The sequence below is a fragment of the Coturnix japonica genome, chromosome 2 (assembly GCF_054131305.1).
Source record: "Coturnix japonica strain WE chromosome 2, WE-NBRP24, whole genome shotgun sequence".
In the NCBI taxonomy this organism is placed as follows: Eukaryota; Metazoa; Chordata; class Aves; order Galliformes; family Phasianidae; genus Coturnix; species Coturnix japonica.
In genome coordinates, this window is record NC_140664.1 from 74,453,920 (window position 1) to 74,473,929 (window position 20,010).

Consider the following 20,010-nt stretch of genomic DNA (forward strand, 5'->3'; position numbering starts at 1 on the left):
TGGAGCTTAGACAGTCTGCAAACAGTATAATCCATGTGCTGGTGAGGTGAGGAATGCCCATGGTCAGGCGGATGGGCCTGAAGACTTGTGCAGCAGTGGGCTCCTCCAACAATGCAGTAAACTGTGAGGAAATGCCTGCTGATCTTCAAAGCTTGTCAAAGGGAACAGTCCTAAGTTCCCTGAACATGAGCATTTTGGTGGCAAGGCCACAATCCTCTTATATGCTCAAACAAAAAATAACATGGAAAACGAACAAACATCCACTAATGTTAATAACTGCAAATACTGGCAAGACCAACCCTCTGCTCTGTGACAAGCCTCCAGATCCACACAGTACAGTCCTGAAGCTCCTCAGCACAACAGGCACAGGGATTAGGCAAGCAGCTTACAGCCTCTGCAGCCTTCTTTTTTTCTATTATGGGCAGTCCTACCCACATGCAGGCTCCTGGAATGCAATTCTCAGTTGTTCAGACAAAGGGAGATGCTGCAGCCTGTAGGTGTAAAAGGTACCCAGTGTAACTCCATCAAGACCACCACAGTGCACGGCCCCATCAGCAGGATTTTAGGTGCAGCCCTCAGCTGTCTGGCAGGCTGTACAAGTCACTGTGAGTAAAGGGGAGTCTGGACACCTGCACGCCGCAAAGAATTGCAGGAAGTTTATTTCAGGAAAGCGGAGGGGAGAAAAAAAATAATAAAATAAAAAGAAAACAGACCAAAATGTGAACAGGTTTCTTCAGTAAGTGAGGTTTCAAGATGTTGTTCCTCCAGCCAAAAATGTCTGCTGCTGGTCCAAAAGCATCCTCGTCTTCCAAAAGAACAGTTCCACTACTTCACACATTGCCACCAAACAGATGATACACACAATTCTTTCCACAACTCATGTATGAAAAGGGCAGTTCACTTCCTTCTGCTCAGTCCCTCTGACAGATAACAACGCACACCCCAAAACACTAATCTGAAACAAAGTAGTACAAATTATGTTCAACTGGACTGAGTCGTAGTTGCAAGCGTTAACCACATAGAGAAACACAGAATCATAGGCTGCCCCCAGTTGGAAGGGACCCATAAGGACTATGGAGTCCAACTCCTGGCAGACTCCAAAACAACCGAGCTCACACACACAGAACAGATCAAGTGACCTGTGTATCCACTCACAGCCATCTCAGCTTCTGCAGCAGGATAGCAAGAGTTTGCTAAGAGGAACCTTGACTCATCTCTTTCAGATACACACGCACAGCGAAGCAACATTAAAGGATCACAGTAGGACTCATGATACTGAAATTCATACTTACTTTCATGAGGGATGTTCCCATGTGAACATCTTCTCAGTCATATGTATACATACGTACCCACCCACACAGCCATCCTCTTTTAATTCCAAGAACAAAATCACCTTGCTTTACAGTTTCAAGCCAATTCATATTGTGGTAATATGTTGCACCAAAAGTAATGCCTCCTATGTCTTTCCACATACACTACAACCAAGATAAAGAGTACAATAACACTGCTGGATAGAGCAGATTCTCAGCTACAAAACCCTATGTTTCAACACACTCACCACCATTACCACTGTGCTTTCACCAGTGATGAACAAGACCCAGCATTTGCACCAGTGGAGGTGACTGTCTCCGCCACCACTGCAGAAACACCACTCACTGCCTCACTCTGCTCAATCCCACTGTTTGGTCTCCATCAACATTCAGCAAACATCAATGAATGTCAATGGATGCCATTTTTTTCCACATGGAGGAATCCAATGGCACACCTTTGCTTCATACATGCCTCCATGTCAGACGCCATTTTGTCAGCCTGCCCTTCTGCTGCCATCTGTCCCACAGCAACAACACATAATGAAATACTGGTGGGAAGGTTTAGTCTCTACTGCCATATCAACCAACATCCACCCCTGACATGGTGGGCCTACATCATAAAATAGGAGGCATCACTTGTTGAGCCCGCATGTACTCCTGCACTAATTCTGTTGAGGTCACTTAGGATCTACTCCACAACAAGAGGTGAACAATACCAAGAGAGTTTTAAGAGAGACACAAAAGAAGAAAAAGTCATCAGATGTGGTTCTCTGAATAGGATGCAACTCTTTAAAGGCACAAAATGTGTTTCTACCCAAAGTCCCCCCAAACTTAATACATAATAGATGTTAATTCTGCGCAAAAGCAAGGGACAAAGAACATCTCTATGGCAGAAAAATCTCAATTCACACTTTCCCCTCAGACATTAAATTGCAGGAGCTATTTTGCTTCTCCAGTTCAGGCATCATTGCTTTTCACAAAGTTTCATAAGCATCCAGGAGCTCAAATATTACATATAAAGAGGTACAGGGGAAGAATTCAAGGAATTAATACCACTTTCACCTGTGGAGAAGACAAGTGTGTATTTTAATGGGTTTAAACAAGCAGCTAAAGGAGAAACCAAACAAAACCGCCGGTTAAATAAATAATTTTTCACTGTAAGGTGAAAAACGTTTCTCAGCCTACCCACTCATTTCACACATGGTAATGTGGAGGTATAATTCTACCAAAAACTAGAAGACAGTCACCAGATTTGTTTCGCTTGTTTGTTCATCTGAACTTCAAAGAGGGTTTTTGAAGCCAGAAGATTTCGCCAGCCCGACTTACTGACAGCTGAAGACAGAAAGGGGCCTTCCCTCATCTGTTAGGGTCTTGCACGACACGGAGGCTATGGAGGTAGCCACTTTTTGAAACAGAAGGAGCAGCAACGTGTTCAGCATATTTCACAATGAACTCAAAACATTATTCAATACAGATCCGACATTAAAGAATATGGAAGCTGACAAGTTCAGAGGTTCCTCAGTAAATACACCCCCTATTAAACTTCTTAAACATGCTAAAACAGGGATAATTTGAAATAGCAAGGTTTTTAAAGTAAGCAAGCTCCCACAAGGGTTCAGTAGTTGAGAGGGTTATCAGACCTCTGGGGGAAGTCAGGGGCTCCATCTTGGCAGTGTTTCATCTCTTCATATACCCAAGAGACCGATTACTCCATGATAAGCAATTAGCAACCCCAGGGAGGACAGTTAACTGTCCTACCCAAACAAAAAGGCTGCGCAAATGTAAGTCTCACCAGATTAAAGAAACACTATCTGAAGAAAAGCAAATTTGTGTTTGCTCCTTTCTACTGGAACTTGCAAAGATTACGCTTTGCCTACATATGGCACACAAAGATCTCAGAAATCCCAAATTTGAGCACGTACTTGCTGCTAAATTGGTAACAAATGCTCTGAAGCATTTTCTTTCCCAAGACACTAGTGCCGTGATGCAGGAAAAAAGGAGGAGGGATGGAGGGGAGGAATACAGTAAATAGTGATTAGAAGACTTGAAATAGTAATCTCATTCAGTTAAATTTGTTTTCCTCATTGTTAAAACTGTGCCCAGTCGAGGGTAAGCTGCCAAAAGAGAGACCTGGAAGGGCTGTGGGATTACCTACGTGTATCACCATCCTGCCCACGTTGAACATTTATCTCCGGCAAAGCCAAGGGCCGAATTCACCTTTCGCCTGCCAGCTGATGTAGAAGCTCCAGCACACACTGCCACTGCCAGTGACAGAGTAAGTTCTGACTTACGTCAGGCACAGCACATTTCAAAGTGCTTTGACAGCTTAAAATATGAAGGAACGCTTTCCAATAAGACGACCCCCTGTTCGTTTCTGCCCTTTTATCTTTTCTTAACAGTTTGCCATCCAGTGATAGGAGGGAACTCCAGCTGCATAGCCTGAGCTTTTATCTTCTGCTGACCATGCAACAACACAAAGCTCAGCGCTGGATTTCCTGCTGCTTGCCTAAAGGGGCTGTTCAGCTTGTTTAAATATTACTTGCCTTGAGAGCCTTGGAGTTGTGCCCAAGCGCTGTACTGTATCTTCCCAGCATCCATTTCAGCATGTACTTTAAAGGTCTTTAGGTTCGATGTACTATGCTCTCCCTTGCGACAGGAGGAGCCTGATGCCTCCAGGAAAAAAAGAAAACCCACACAACTCCTCCCTCTCCCCCCAGTTAATCCCCACGCTTCATTCTGTTACACAGCGCAAAGAAGTCCCTCTTCATCCCAAAAGCACGCAAACATATTTAGTTCAGTAAACTGAACCAATTACAACCAAGGCAAAGACATTCCAGCATGAAAGTCGGCAGCTAGAAGAAATCAGATGCCATGTATCACTTACGGCAAGCTATCAGAGCCCTGTAAGCAAACAGCCGACAAGGTACAGGACCAAAAGAGGACTTTTAAGGCGAGCTGTGGCATGGCAGCCTCCTGTCATGCCGAGGTTAGGAAGTCTCCACAGTGGATTTTAGATGGGACCTCCTCAGAATTTGTGAACAAAACACCGTATTGCTGTCTTTCTTACTTCAGAGTAGGGATGCAAATAAACTGCAGCTTTTACAAAAGCAAGAAAGAATCAGTCTGTGCAGACTCTTTTGAAGTCCCTCATGTTCACAATTACCATGCCACAGAAAGGCTGAGCTCTGCTACAAGGTCAGCAGTAAGATAACCTTGGCTGAACAAGAAGCCCTGTGCCAGCCAGCCCGGCAGAGCATAAGGTGGCTGCCATGTGGCCCAGCAGGCCCGTGCTGCTCCCCAGCCCATACCAGGGGAAAAGGATGGCAGGCAAACCCAGGCTAAAATAAACTCGTGGAACTTGTGGATACAGACACGCTAGTAAGGAAAACTTTAGCCAGTGCTGACTGCCAAAACTGTCCTGGAAGAAGATGCCTCTCACACTCCATCTTGCTCCTGAGATGCAGTGATACATGTCCCCCCTCAAGCTGATTTAGAACTACAGCTGCAAGGAATCTCAAGGCTAGATACGGAAAACAGTTTTTAATCCATTCTGCTTTGCCTCAGTCTGCAGAGCACAGACTGACTTAACCTGATGTAAGCCACGGCTGTCATTCAGAAGGACGGACAGCCAGTCCCTGCTTAACCCCTCAGCTCCCGCTGCACCCTTTTCCCTCAGGCCTAGCAGTGATCTGGGACTGTGGAATCAGTCATAGACTTGTGGCATTTGTTTTTTGTGCTTCTCTATACGTGCACGCAAACATATTTCACCATCAGCCTTCGAACAGGGTAGCTGAAGCATCATCAAATTACACCCTCTATTTGAGTGCGGGATGAGAGACCTGAGCAAGAATGTTGTCTGTAACTCTACTCCTGCGGTGCTGCAGTACCAGCGAAAGATGAAAAGATGTCGTGGAACAAACTCTCAGCCAGTTCCATCTGCAGAGTCCCTCCTCCTGCCTCCCTTTGCTTCCTTCCCTCCAGCTCAGAGCTCATTTGCAGTCCTTCTGGCATAGAGAACATCTCTTACCCATTTAAAATCCTACCTGAAGTTCAGCTCAGGTAAATATACTACCACAATTAAAATGTTCTGCACTGCATCTCTTCCACGGCATCCCCAGAAGAGGGGAGCAAGAGAGCAAGAGCAGTCCCGAGCAGTCTGTCAGTCATTTTACTGCTTGTCTATCCAATCTCTCCCAGATCAAGGACTGGGTGTACCTTTTGTGCAGCACTAAGCACAAAGCAAACAAAACTCCTGAATATCTCCACCCTCAGCCTCCCCCAGAGTTCTCAGGGCTGATTTAAAGTGCATTTTCCACATTTTTGTTGGTTCACAAGCAGCTGTAAAGGACCCTGTCCCCATGCACAAAGCTATCCCCCCAAAAAAACAGCTCATGATTCATTAAGCTACGTCAGCAACAATGCTGGAACAGTCTGCCACCATGTACCACTACGTGTCTCAACCAGAGCTACAGAATGGTAAAGCAGGGCAAACAGCTCACCTGGAGTTCTCAGTTACTTTAGAAAAAATATTTACAAACCTTAGAGCCTTGGACTTAACCTGCAGCTCAGTGGGAATGGCACACGTGCTCCCACACTGGCAGCTGACGGACTCCAGAGAGTGGCCTTTACTGCACAGTGCATCACCTTAAGGGGATGGAATGGGACAGAAGTAGAGAAAAGAAACCAAAGCTGCACAGAGCAAGGACATGCTGCCTGGCTGCGTGTCCTCAAGCGCTGCTAGCTCACATTGCTTGCACCATCTGATCGCTCAAAGCTAAACATGGAATGTAGGTAGCAAGTCATAACGCTGTGCAGGGCTGGAGACGTGACTATCAGCTGTTTCTGCATTATAATTACTGCACTGAGGTACAGCAGGACCAAACATTTGCCTGTGCGGATTTCTGTGCTGCTTTAATTCATTAAAAATAACAACGAAGGTTGTGCATCACTTACAGATTTAAGACCACCATCACTTTTCTGCAAGCCTGGAATTTAAGTTCTCAATCATCCAGACAAGAGGAGGGACCAGTATTATTTTGCTTTACTTGAAACAGCATTAAGAAATCAGATTTCACACAGCTGTGATCAGTCTCTCCTCCCCAAGACAGAAAGAAGTTCTAAAGACAAACACACTGAAGCAGCACTCCTGAATCATCACCTTTCCAAGCAGGACTTGGTCAAGTAGCAGGACGATTAGACTATATGATCTCCAGAGGTCCCTTCCAACCCCTCTGATTCTGTGATTTCCCCTGCTGGCCACTTCTGCTCCTATGCTTTCTTTTAAAGTCTCTGCCCCACTAATAAAACTAAGAAAATCTTACTGTAATATCAACATTTCCTTATATTATCACATTCTCTGCTGAACTGAATAATACTGACCCTCAGCTCCCCCTGGGCCTTAACTGATGCAAACCGCTTCCTTGGGTTCTGTCTTTCTCCATGTTATTTTTGTCCTAACATGCACAAAGTACAAGCACAGGGCTGGGTTTTGCAACTCTGGGCTGAAAATGCAAATATCTTCACCGGTACAGCTGGAAGGGAAGGCTTAACTTTGAGGCAATTTGTTACTGTATCACGTTCAGAATTAAGCCAAGCTCAAAGCGCACACGTCAGCGAGGAAATGATTTAAGCCAGTGATTCGACACAACTTACTGTCCGGGCTTTGCCTTGCATGTGAAGCTGAAGTTATTGGGAGCACAAACTGTCAGATAGTGCCATTAATTTTAGTACAACACATCAACAGAAGAACAGTACTAGAATCGACTGAGAACTTACAGCAGTATGCACACAAACCTTTTATGTTACATCAAACAATACAGGCAGCACAAACCAAGATGGCATAGACTATTTCCAAGTGATTGAAGGCCAAGGGATGCTTCCAAGAGATTATTCCAGAGCTACCTACATTTTCCTGCTGGAGTGGACTCCCCTCACCCACCCCCCAACCCATCCCTTAACAGGAACAAATGAAGGAGCACATTAGCACTTTTCTAGATAAAGATGCATTCACAGCAGAATCCCTGTGAGGGCTGAATACAAAGGGATGCCCTCCCCCCCCTCAGACTTCAAAGTTGCCATTTTTTGCATGAGCAGCAACGCACCCAGATGCAAGGTGGTTATCAGGAAGGTGGCAGGAAGGGACCAGTGCAGCAAGAGCCACAGCTGCGCTCTAGCAGGTCAGAGAAGTGAGCTGGTGGCCAGCAGACCAGAACTTCTGTTAGCAGCAGCACAACACCAGCTCTAAGAAACCACTTCCTATCCGATTCTCCCTCCTGACGCCTTGCTTCCTACTGCCATTCAGAACAGCCAGGCAACTGATCTGTAGCCATCCAGCAGAATTGGCTAACGCAACCTCACCCAGCCTACCGCCCCAACAAAAACCACCAACGAATCGAGCTGGTGGTTAACTGCAAACTTGTGCTTCACTGGCAGCACTGAAGCGAGGGTTCTCTCTTTCCCATTCCACAGACGCTGCTCTCTCAGAAATCCACTCTGCACAACCTCTACAAACATCCCACACATCTGCTTCCACCTGGTGGATTACCGGAGATTGAGACTATAGCACGTCTCAAAACAATCGTGTAAACTCACCCCTGAAATTGGCAGCATGATAACGCTGTGGGCAGCACCAGAGGGGAGGAGCATTGGGGTTTGGGGGGGAAAGGGGAGCTGGTGAGAAAAGGAATACCAAGCACTATTTAACTCCTTCTCAGACTTCATCTTTTCTCTCTTGAAAAGCAAAGAAGAAAAGGGACTTTTCTTTCGTTTTGATGAGTTCCTCAAAACAGAAGAGAGCAAAGCTATTCAATATTGCTCCTTGGTGCTTAGCTTCAAACAGAAACTACCAAAGGCTCCTTGGGCCTGCTGTGGTCTGCAAGAGGGCTACTGGGGGCCATGCACTACATACCCAGGTATTTATGAACTTCAGGGCCTTTGTTTTAATTTAAGAATCATAGAATGGCCTGGGTTGAAAAGGACCTCAAAAATCATTTAGTTTCTAGTCCCCTGCCATGGGCAGAGTCACCAACCACCAGACCAGGCTGCCCAGAGCCACATCCAGGCTGGCCTTGAATGCCTTCAAGATGGGGCATCCACAGCCTCCTTGGGCAACCTGTTCCAGTGTGTCATCAGCCTCTGTGTGAAGAATTTCCTCCTAATATCTAACCTAAATCTCCCCTGTCTCAGTTTAAAACTATTCCCCTTTGTCCTATCACTATCCACCCTCATAAACAGTCGTTCCTCCTCCTGTTTATATGCTTCCTTCAAGTACTAGAAGACCACAGTGAGGTCTACCCAAAGCCTTCTCTTCTCCAAAGAGACCAGCTGTGTTTGGCAAGGTGTGCTTTCAAGACAGACTGCTTTCAAGCTACCCATACATGGAACAGAAACACCAGCAAAGCTAAATACATCCAACATAACAGCTTTTTTAGTCTGACACCAGCAAACCCCTCATGCAGAAATTCTATACCTCTGTGTCATAGCATTAGAGAAATATTTGGGCATTCACCATCTTATTTTCCCTCAGTTGCACACTTAGAAATGGCTGAAGTCCTTTTTTATTATTAGTTTTATTACTTATTTCTCTTTCAACCCAAACAAATGTGGCCTGAAGCTAAACACCTGAAATGTGGTGTTCCAGTACAACTGGTTAAAGCTTAGTAGAGCTGCATGCAAGTGAAAACAAGGCTCAGAATAAAGGCGCCCAGTGATCTCTGACTGATATACCCATGGCAGCCCAGCTTCTTGCTCACACTGGAACCTACCAGCATTATTGTCCCATCTGGCTCTCTATGTATACCTTGAAATTAGGAAGCTGACTAAGCTCCCTACAAACTGGTCTGGTCAGTCCCAGTCACCCCCATCCCAAACCAGTGAAAGCTGACAGCTTGACATCCTCTCAAAAGGTGAAATGAAGTCTTGAACCGCAATGGTGGAAATGCCAGCATATACTACACGTATCTTTTACCTGTTCTCTAGTTGCTGTCCTAGCCCCTCACCCCAGAATTCAAGAGAGATGTTTAGGGCATTTTTGGGTTTGCTGACTTTAAGTCCATTGGATAAACTCCAATCCTGGTTGTTCACAAGTCAAAAAATGTTTGCTTGGAAAACAAAGCAGAAATATGCTGCACTTCTCTCACAGTCACTCCATTCCAAGAGCCACAGCTTTAGCACTTCCAGTTTCCCATCTCATTAAGTGTCTTGCAATACTTGTTTTTGTAACCATTTTCCATGCTGTCTACACAAAAAAGCTATCTCGGAAGCCAGAAGAACTACATTCCTTACACATGGACCCTTTCCAGACTCATTCCAATACTTTCTGTGCTTAAGGTCCTATACATTCATGAACACAGATCATTACAGGCCCAGCAGTTAATTCATTTTCAAGTTGCCCTAATTTTGAGGCTAAACACTTTTTAAACCTCTCAGTCTCTCATGTTCCCATAACTCCTTAAGGAAGTCAGACTGCCTCCCAAATTCTCTCAATTCACTGTTGCAACAATGGCACTTCAGCATCCTGACTTGCCTTCTGATAAGCCACTGAGCCAGTCTACATTTCCATGCACACAGAGGGCAATTTGTATTAACTACAACAGACACAGCATCTTTCTTTCCAAGGACTTCTGAGTGAGATGCCACTTGTTTTCCAGCTCTTCCTCTTCAACTCTTTCAGGACTCTTTCCACTCTTTCCTCATCACCTTCATTCTGAAAGGTTACAGCTCACAGACCCCATGGTAGACACCAAGGCCTTTGGTGAATCAGTGAATGGCTATTAGCTACAACATTAAGGTTCAGACAAGATACAAAGCACAAACATACTTCCATAAACTTCAGATCCAAATGCAAATTTACTGCCCGTCTTCATGAATGTCAGACAATAGAAATGCCAATAAAAGATGCCACAGCAAGAGTCAAGACAGTCAGCCAGCTGTCCATGGCCTGGAGGGGCCAGAGACCCAGCCACCACTGATGGGACATATGGGCCTTCTAAATTCATGCCCACCTCAGTCTCTGCACAAGTTCTTGTCCTGCTGACCAGGCCCCACGTTCAGCTCCCTGTGATCCTTGCACAGTGGTCCCTTTGACACTACAAATGAATTATCGCTTAGCATCACTGGCGGCAACCTGAATCTCCCGTGGATGGCATATACAACTTCTCTTTCTCCAGCTGCAGCAGTACTATTCTGGGGCTCAACAGTGCAAACTCAAGAGTTACAGCTGAAAGTAAACAGGTGGTCACTTCCTGAGGTCAAAATGTACCTGCAAACGCAGGTTCACAATGCAATGCACAAATATTTGTTTTCTCTGCATACTTTTACATCCTCCATGTCTTGGAAAGCTTTGGTGGTTTTGTTTTTGTTTTGTTTTTTTAAAGGAAGAAAAAGAAAGAACAAAAATCCCCAGTTCTTCCAGTTTCTGTACAGGGAGCAAATCCTCCAATACTCCCTTTGTGTGCTCAGGCCCCAGAAAGCTGCCAGAAACAGTCGAAGGATGGGGATGAAGGAAGTTTTCTGTGATTAATCCTGCTTTCAAAAGGCTTTAGAAGTAACTATGATCAAACACATGCAATGCATTGCTGAAATCAATACGAAAACTCAGAATGGAAACTATTTTAGAAATCACTACAGCTTTAAGTTTTCTATTTATTTACAGGTTTGACAGTAAATGATGAATGGGTTCCCATAGAATCAAACAGCTTTTCAAATTCAAGATATAATCCCACACAGATTGGTATCCTTACATCCTTCTTGTGCATCTGTATCAGAGACTCAATGGTACATACATGAGGATGAATACCTACGAGGTTCATAATCACATCTTTGCACCAAAATCTTTACTGAACAATCTGACAAAAGGATGCCTACTTTTAGTACGTACGGTTCCACATCACTCGACTCATTTGCAACCTGTCGTATTTAGCTCTGGAGACAAAAGGAGACACACTTCTCCCCCAGTCCGATGTAGTAAATCCATCATGGCAGTCAACACAAAACCCATCAGAGACACAAGAATCATGCCTTTGGGATGGTACGCTACCGGCTCCTGCATGGTTAAGCCTGATGAGTTTGCTGAAGCACAGCTTTTAGCCAAGTGCTTTTTCATACTAACTCACCCACAGAGCAAAGACGATTAATCATCATTTATTACTCACCTTCTGGCAACACCCACTCTAAGCTAGGCACCGTCCAGACACATCAGGAAGACAGTCTTCATCTGAAGGGTCTGCCATAGAAGGGAGCCATTTCTAAGACCCGATCCCAACAGATACAGCTGCCAGGATCCACCAGATTAAAGCTTCTCACAGCATACCTTAAACATGAACGCAGTCCTTTCAGAAAGTGACAAGACTTGTAGTAAATACAACAGCTGTACCTACTTTACACTGCCTGCCAACTCCACTGGAGTTACAGTACAAATAATTCTTACGAAAGGATGTTGCTGAAGAAATATGGAGAACCTTCACAAGACTATCACAGCACTCAAATGACCAGAGCCCATCACTTGGTTACAGTACATAGGAAAGTTGTTATTCTCTTCTTCTGCAGCATTAGTAACTTCTCAAACAAAGAAGCCTGATTGAGGCAGACAGTGAGGGGCTTATCAGCTTAGGAAATAGGAAGGATGGTCCAATTAACCGCCAAGCAGTCAGACATAATTCACTCTGACGAGGCCAATGAGAGATGAGTCAGAGAAATGCATGTCCTGTCCATTTACATAACACCTAAACATTCCCCCACCGCAAACTCTTCTCTTCTGCAAGCTAAATAAGGAGTAGGCCGCCAGGGGAAAACCTCCCTGCACCCATCTGCAGCTAATTGGCACTCTCTCTGACTAAGAAACCATCTCTGAGGTACTGGAGGCATCACCATGCACTAAGCTGCTGGAACCAGGCGCTAAAGAACTGCCACCAGGCAGGGACAGAAAGCTCCGAGCGAGGTTACCTGGGGTCCTCACCACCACACCGTCACCTCACAGTTCAGGGAATGGGGAAAGAAGCAGAGAGCACAAAAAGGCAAACAAAACCTACCCCAGTCTAGGTTGACAGGCTTCGTCTCCTTTTCCCAAACCACTTCAGAAAGAGTCAGAACAACACTAAAGTCATTTCACAATGCTTAACAAAAAGAAAAGAAAAAAGAAAAAAAGCTGAAGGCAATCCATATGTAACAGCTGATGAAGAAAGCTGTGAATCCAGCCTGAGAGCTGCTTCTCACATTCTCTGCTGCGCTGAGTGCACTGCTGGCACCAGGTGAGCAAACGGGAGGCAGAGAGAAAGAGGAAGGGGAGAAACACTATGAAAGATGCTAGAATGAAAAGAGAAAGCTCTCAACGGATCGTACCTTAAGCATCACCTAGGAGGCAACAGGTATAATAAACAGAGAGGGAGAAAAGGAAAATGTCTCAAAAAGAGTCCCTGAGCCATTGATTCATAAACATGAGCCTTGTATGACATTTATGGTAAGAGCAGCATCTTTACTCTGCAACAACAGCACACGCACAGGACTCAGCCCATCCTTTGATAACTTGTGTGCAACCCCCCCTGTTTCTCAAAATGCCAGACTTCAGGCTACTGTGATCCAAAACACAGGCTGATTAAAAATAAAAGTCACTGGTGGGATATATTTACATTACACATGGTGACATCCTATTTGCCAGCTGGTTACCAGGAGCGAAGGAATTTGCACGGTACCACTGAAGTTGCAGCAGGGTGTTATGGCGAGCACTCACCAGGCTATATATGGTATGTTTACTGAAGGATCAGGCATAAACATGTTACAGAAGGACTGATGTCGTGCACCAGACACCAAGCTTGCTGCTTGGAAAGCAGTCTGTCACATACCCCTCGTGCTCCTGGCCACAGGTGCCAGTGAAACCTCTAGAAAACAGGAACAGGTTATGCTGCGAGTAATGATTAACTGCTGGGAGTATCAGCCCAGCCAGCTCCACCTGCCTGCGCTCTCCATCTCCTCTCTGCCTCCACGGGTACTTCAGGGCCTGGGGAAGTCCACAAGGCAGCCAGGCGCATGCTGTGCTGTGCAGAGGGGATGATGGGCACAGACAAGTGCACCCGCTCCTTCTCCACAAACAGCTGGCAGCAGGCGAGCCAGCGCCGCAGCACCCCGCCTGCCGGCGATGAAGCCGAGTCCGCACAGGCCTATTTCATAACAGGGGGGAGAACAATCCTGAAAGGGCAGAGGGAGGAGGGTGAACTAAAGATGCCTTAAAGCGCAGCAGAAGGTTCGTATCTGGCTTCAGAGTCCTGCCTAACCTGTTCTATGGTATGTTCCGTTTAACTCTCGTTTTGTTGGTTTGCTTTTCTGTTGGCAGCCGGAGCCCAGCTGCAGCCCCTTCTCTGCTCCGACACCTTTCACACCCTGTCACGCTCCAGCACAAACACCGGCCCACGGGAAGGGGATGCCAGAAAACGAAACGTTGAGCCCGACACAGGCTGATCCTGGACACGTGGCTTCTTTATGACAGGGAACAGAAGCAACCTGACCAACCCAGCGACACTGCCAACCCACCGGTGTCAGCCCATCGCCTTCATCGCTACTCCTCTAGCGCCTCAAAAGTAAAAACTACACAAACAATAAGGGGGTGGGGAAGTAAAGCAGAGAAAACCCCAAACCACACGCTCAGAAAACTGCATGCCCCGAAAATCTAAGCAGAGAGTGGGGGTGGCAGCACTGGGACACGTTCTCACCACTGCAGCAGATTTATGTCTTTTCACTGTGTGCAGTACCCATGGGGTTAATGGACAGCCCAAAGATCAGCCATCTACCTGCTAAGCAACACAGGCATCAACTCAAAGCTCTGCGGGGGGTTTGACATGGGCTGAACAGTTTCTGACCGATGGCAAGAACGTGGGCTTGCTCAGTAGCCATTTTAAGCAACAGATGCATTCATCACGGGAGCACAGTAACAAAGGAACTGGGGGCAAAGACATGGGGCAGAAACACGGACCCCTAAAAAGCTCAGTAACACACACACGGCTCGATCACAGCAGCAGCATGCGTGAAATGCACTAAAAGAAACCAACAAAGAAGAGAGATGATTAAACGACCTTCTGAGCACAGCAAATCACTCGGAGCAAAGTAAATCCCTCAGAGCAATGAGTGCTGGGCACAAGAAATGGCCTGGTTTCCCGTCAGTTGTTTCATATGTTTTCCAGGGAGCTCTCGTGCTGTGGGAAAGATTTCTGCGTGCATTGAAAGTAAGCCTGCAACATCCCCTTCCACTCCCACAGCAAGTATGCAATCCATAAAAGATTAAAGTGCTGCAGACATATGCTTCGGCTAAGACTCTTCTTTTTTCTTCTTTTAATCATATCAACAGTTTAGCACTTGCTGCGTTTTATCAAGCTATTTTGCCGTCCCTTTTTAAGGCAGTAAGGGATGAGGGGAAGAGATGGAGTGCAAGTGCGTGAGCCGCAGGCAGCCTGTAACTCAAACGCTGCTTTACAGATGTATTTACTACACGACTTGTCTTTGGGGGCTTTTCAGGCCAGGGCGGCCTTTGTTTCTGCACACTATGCACTTGCCAGTTCCTAACAAATGAGCAATCACACGGAGAGCAGATCTGCATCCTTCCGTGGGCTGTCCACCAGGAAGCTGAGACGTGGAGATGTGCCTGAGAAATTCCCCACCAGCTACTAGAAACCATCTACCACTTTGGTCACACGAGCGCCTAAAGCCTGCTGCAATTCTTAACTGCGCTGCCGTCACATGAAAGAGAACAAGTTTCCTCCTCCCACCCACATCTCGTGGGTAACATTATGTGGGCAGTGAATATACAGAGAAACATGATGAGGGTGGGCTGTAAAGTTGTATGTATTCCTTTTAGGTGGGGGGATTATTATGTTTTAGTCAAACCTGCCCAGGGCTCAGAATGAGTATCCAAAAGCAGGTGAGGTGGGGAATCCTCATCTTCTGCACCACCGCCTTCCTATAAGTGGGCGCTACTAGTTTCCCCTGCTTATTAAATACAGTGAAGGAGCATGGAAAGGATTTCTACATAGTACAAGCTCTGAGGTGGCAGGGCTGCTTTAGAGGTGTTCTTATTTGTAGGAGGCACTCAGCAGGTAAATAAGCAGAGAGATGAGAAGAGGGCACCGTGCTTCTGAGGAGAAATGCCAGGCACTGTGACAAAGGCAGCAAGCAAAGAGTGTGGATGAGCAGTGATTTAGCTGCTGGGACCACAGCCTCACACAGCCTCCCTTGTGGCTGTGATGGAGCTCTGTGCCACGCAGCTCCTCCTACTGCCCCAGGCACAGTATGGCTGAGGGCTGCAGGCCTGTGCCATGGCCGAACTACACTGACCTTAGGCAGGGAGTAATTGGGGAGAGCAGCAAAGAGAAGCACCGGGTTTCACATGGGATGCCATTTCCTCAGACATAAGTGAAGCGCACAGCATCTTCTATGCAGTCCCTAGCAAAATAAGAAGCAGGTAGGAGGGGAAATAAAGCAGTTTGATGAAACAGAGTAAAGGTAAGTAAGCACCGACATGTTCAGTGAGCTAAATGCATTTCCACTGAAGTTATAACTGAGAGTGCCCCTGATAACACAACTACATCTGTAACATTACACTCCGTATCCACTTCATAAAACATTTAAAAACTTGTTTTTGCCTTGGCCCGCCTACACAAAATAAGTAAGAAATACCAATCATCAGGAACTCCCTAAGAAAAATAAGCCTTCGAGTGGCAACGTATGCTCACTGAGTAACACTTATTTCTGCAAAACTACTGTTCTTTCTACATTTTGCATCTGAAAGCTGCAAGTCTCACACGCGCACACACACAAAAGACAGACAGACTGCTGCTGTGGACAAAATGGTGCCATTTAATACAAAAATCTGGTTTATGCACAGACTGGCTGTAGTGCATGCTGGTCCGAAGCAGAGTGGGATGCAGCCAGTTATATCGAACAGTTGTGCCCTCAGCAACAAACAGTGCATTCATAAAGCTGGGAAAGCCTCTGTCTAGGGGCTCTAAGCTCTGCAAGGGAAACAATCGGTTGCTGACATTTTCTGAGGGAGGGGATGGTGAAAAGAGGTTGAGGGGGAGAAGTATGATCTACAGGAAAGTTATGTGCTGAAGAAATATCAAAACACATGGAATGAAACAAACTGCCACTGAGCTACCTTTGTACCCTGACTGCATTAGCGAGCGCGTAACAAATGAGCATCGCCACCTGAAAAAGACAAGCACTTGGAAAACACTTGGCCAGTCAAGAGTGCAGAAGAAAAGGAAGAAGAGAAACGCCAGCCTTCTTGTAGAACACTGGCCCATGAAGACGCGACAGACATCACGCAGGCTGCAGCACACAAAGCCGCATCTGACAGCTTCACACAAGTCTTTTACCCTCGCCTTTATTAGCTATGCCACCTCCACACTGGTAACGAAAAGCCAACATCTGGTGCTAGCTAAATGTCAGCACAGACAATCCCTTTAATAAAAATTTAAAGAGTCTGCATCCTAACGAGGAAGTCACGAGTGCTTTGAATGTACGACCCTCCACCAGAGCTGCAAGGCTGAAGCAACCTAGACTCTATGGCTGTGGAACTTTGCTTGGCCCCCTGCTACCTCAGCACGAGGATGCTGGCCCTGTGTGGCCCATCTGGAGGATTCACCTGGTCAACAATCCACACCTGGGTGTCTACCAACAAGCCACAGGATGGAGAAACCCCGCCAGAGTGGCGGCCCTGACCATGCTCCTACAGGAACAGCAGGTCGTACGTCTTACGCTTCCCACTTCATAATGTTCCTGGCCTGAGGGCTGCCAGATGCAGGCTGTGGGTGTACTCCTGAAGTCCCAGAACGTCCCTTGTGTGCAGACAGGGTCCGTGGGTGCCCAGGTTCTGCTGCAAAGTGGGACCGTGCTGTACTGCCTGCCCTCAACCCAGGAAGTGGGCACCAGGCATCCTCCAAACTGCAGTGCTGAGGTCAAATTCTCAGATACATAAGGCACACACAGAAGTGAACATACATGTCTTCCTAAACGGAAAAGTACAGCATATTAATAAATGCATACAACCTCCTCTACTGAGACTGAGTTCTGCTGAGACCGGCCACTAAAAACCAACCCCAAAAATTACAGACTGTACCTGAAGTTCAGTGGGAAGGCCAGGGAGAGTTCCTCTCAGAGGAGAAATGAGCTGAGGCCTGCCTGCACTCTGATCAAAAAGGAGAAATGTCTCATCAATCATTCTTGGCTGCCCCAAGGCTACAACAAGGCATCCATCACATTTTCTGCGAGCATTTGCACAGCACAGAGGTCTCTCATATCTTACAGGAAGATGAAACTTTTGTAGTAAGTTGAGCCTGAACATGGTAGTTATGGGGTAAAGAGGTATCTTCTCTAGACAGGAAAGACCCAGTTAAAGGAAAGACTACAGAAAACTTGGGTAAGAGTTGACAGAGTCCCTACATGATACTATCAAAGGACTTTCTACACCAAAGATTTCAGAGAATACACCGAAGACTCTGCAAGGGTATCTAGAAAGGGACATACGTAATTCTTCCTGCCCACTGCATACCTGACCATTCTTTGAGATCCCTTCATGAAACAGGACTGCAGCACTGACAATATATGTGTTTTTCCACAGAACTTCTTTTTTTTTTTCTTTCTAAAAACAGGATGAGTGGTTCATCAAGAGCGAGCCCTTCCTGTGCCTCTGTGATACAAGGCAGACAAAACCTGTGAGTCTGTTGGAAATGAGGAACAAAAGCCGGGAGCACACCCAGCCAGTTATGGCAGGGAAAACTGAGCAGGCTTTCCACAGGGTATCAAGGCAAGAGATGAATAGTAATGCTTTGGTTTACCATCTGAGAATTGTAAATAATTGCTATTGCAATAAACACTGTGCTGTATTTGCATAAATAATCTCAAAAAAAAAAAAAAAAAAAAAAGACACAAAACACCAAAAACCTGCATGAAAAGTCACTTTGTTGGTGCTTGTTATCAGTTGAGGACCTACAGCAGCTATATAACTGCTGAAGTCTTTGCAGAGGCATTAAAACAATCTAAAAACCGTCTTTCCTGCTTTATTCCTTGGAAAGTTTCCAGATAAGGCAAAAGTTGACACACACGTTCCCACTAAACTTGCCCTTAGTACTAAATCTATATATTTTAGAATTTAAATTCATAGAATCATAGAAACGTTAAGGTTGGAAAAGTTCACTAAGCTCATCTAGTCCAACCATTACCCCATCCCCACCATGCCCACTAACCATGTCTCTCAGTGCCACATCCACATGTTTCTTGAACACCTCCAGTGACGTTGATTAACCACCCCCTGGGCAGCCTGTGCCACTGCCTCACCTCTCTTTCTTTTTCCTAGTATCCAACTTGAACCTCCCCTGGCATAATGTATGGCTATTACCTCGCATCCTATTACTGCGACCTAGGAAAACAGGCTAACATCCACCTCACTACAATCACCTTTCAGGGAGCTGTAGAGACTGATAAGGTCTCCCCTGAGCCTCCTCTTCTCCAGACTGAACAATCCAAGAGCTCTCAGCCATTCCCCATAAGACTTGTGTTCCAGATCCCTCTCAGCTTCATTGCCCTTCTCTGGACACACTCCAGGGCCTCAATGTCTTTCTTGTAGCAGGAGGCCCAAAAATCAAACACAGTACTTGAAACGCTGATTACAGGGGGATGACCACCTTGCACATATGATTCAGTTTCTCTTCACAGACTTACACAAAAGCTGCTAATACCATACATGACCTGCTTATTAAGAAAAGAAGGGAGATCACTGGGACAGCTATGGAAGAACATCAATAGAACTAAAAAAAAATTACACACTGACCTCCTGAAAAACTGTAAAGCTCTTTAAGGGAATTTTGTGAATAAGAGATGAACAAAGAATTGCTCGAATTCAGAAAAATGCCTTCAATCTGAACACCGAGTCACACCATATGAGTGTCCACATCACCTTACAAAAGAAAAACAAAACAGAAAATCCTGCCTTAAAATGTGTCGCTTTTAGCTGCTGTTTACTTTGTAGTGGTTTGCTGAAATCCCACAAATATTTAAGACCAAAACCACAGTCCGTATTTTATATTTAGATGAACGAGGGCCACTTCGAAGAGGCTGCAATTGCAAGCCCTCACCCACAGCTCTTCTCCCCCCACCACTCCTAGCAGGAGGCCACTGCCAGAGGAAGGACATGGGCCACAAGCAGTGTGGAAGCAACAGTCTCCATCCACAGGCCTGTCACCCTGCATTTCTCATCACAAGGCACTGCTAATATCCACAGTTAAAAGAAACCAACAGCTACAGATTCCCCTTTTGTCTTTCTTTGCTCTCTCAGCTGATCCAAGTAGAACGAAGAAGGAATTTGCCTCTCGCACGATGCTTCAGGTAGCAGCCCTGATTCAGATCAGCAGCAAATTCAGGATAGAAAGGAGCCCGAAGCTTTCTAGCCGGGTGTGCCGAAACACCACGAACCTCACACCCCCGCCCCACAAATACTTAGCTGCTGAATGAGATCCTTCTCGTTTCCTGCACTGAATCATCTGTGTCACCACAAAGATGAGATTTTTAACTGTGCTCACAGACGTTTCTGATTTGAGGGGCACGCAGGGGAGGGTGTTTCTCAAACTACCGTCAGATCATTCACAGGCAGTTTGGATTTCTTTCGTGTTTGATGTGTCACTTGAGGAAATCTCTGTTTTTCCAATGAGTACAACCTCTC

The 20,010-nt window shown here is 45.9% G+C and overlaps 1 protein-coding gene and 1 long non-coding RNA gene across 9 annotated transcripts in view; one reads left to right on the top strand and one right to left on the bottom strand.

Annotated features, from left to right (window-relative positions):
• Positions 1-20,010, bottom strand: part of RREB1 (ras responsive element binding protein 1) — a 115,536-nt gene that overhangs the window by 71,729 nt on the left and 23,797 nt on the right. Inside the window, exon 1 of one of the 8 annotated variants that reach the window (XM_085537774.1) lies at positions 11,462-11,619. The exons of the other annotated variants lie outside the window; for them this stretch is intronic. The gene's annotated coding sequence lies outside the window, so the exon portion shown is untranslated. Of the gene's footprint in view, positions 1-11,461; positions 11,620-20,010 lie in introns of those variants that run through there. 8 annotated transcript variants of the gene reach the window in all.
• On the top strand, positions 13,222-14,595 carry LOC146761952 (uncharacterized). Its single transcript, XR_014942779.1, has 2 exons — positions 13,222-13,545; positions 13,636-14,595. It is a non-coding gene; the product is annotated as an uncharacterized LOC146761952 (long non-coding RNA).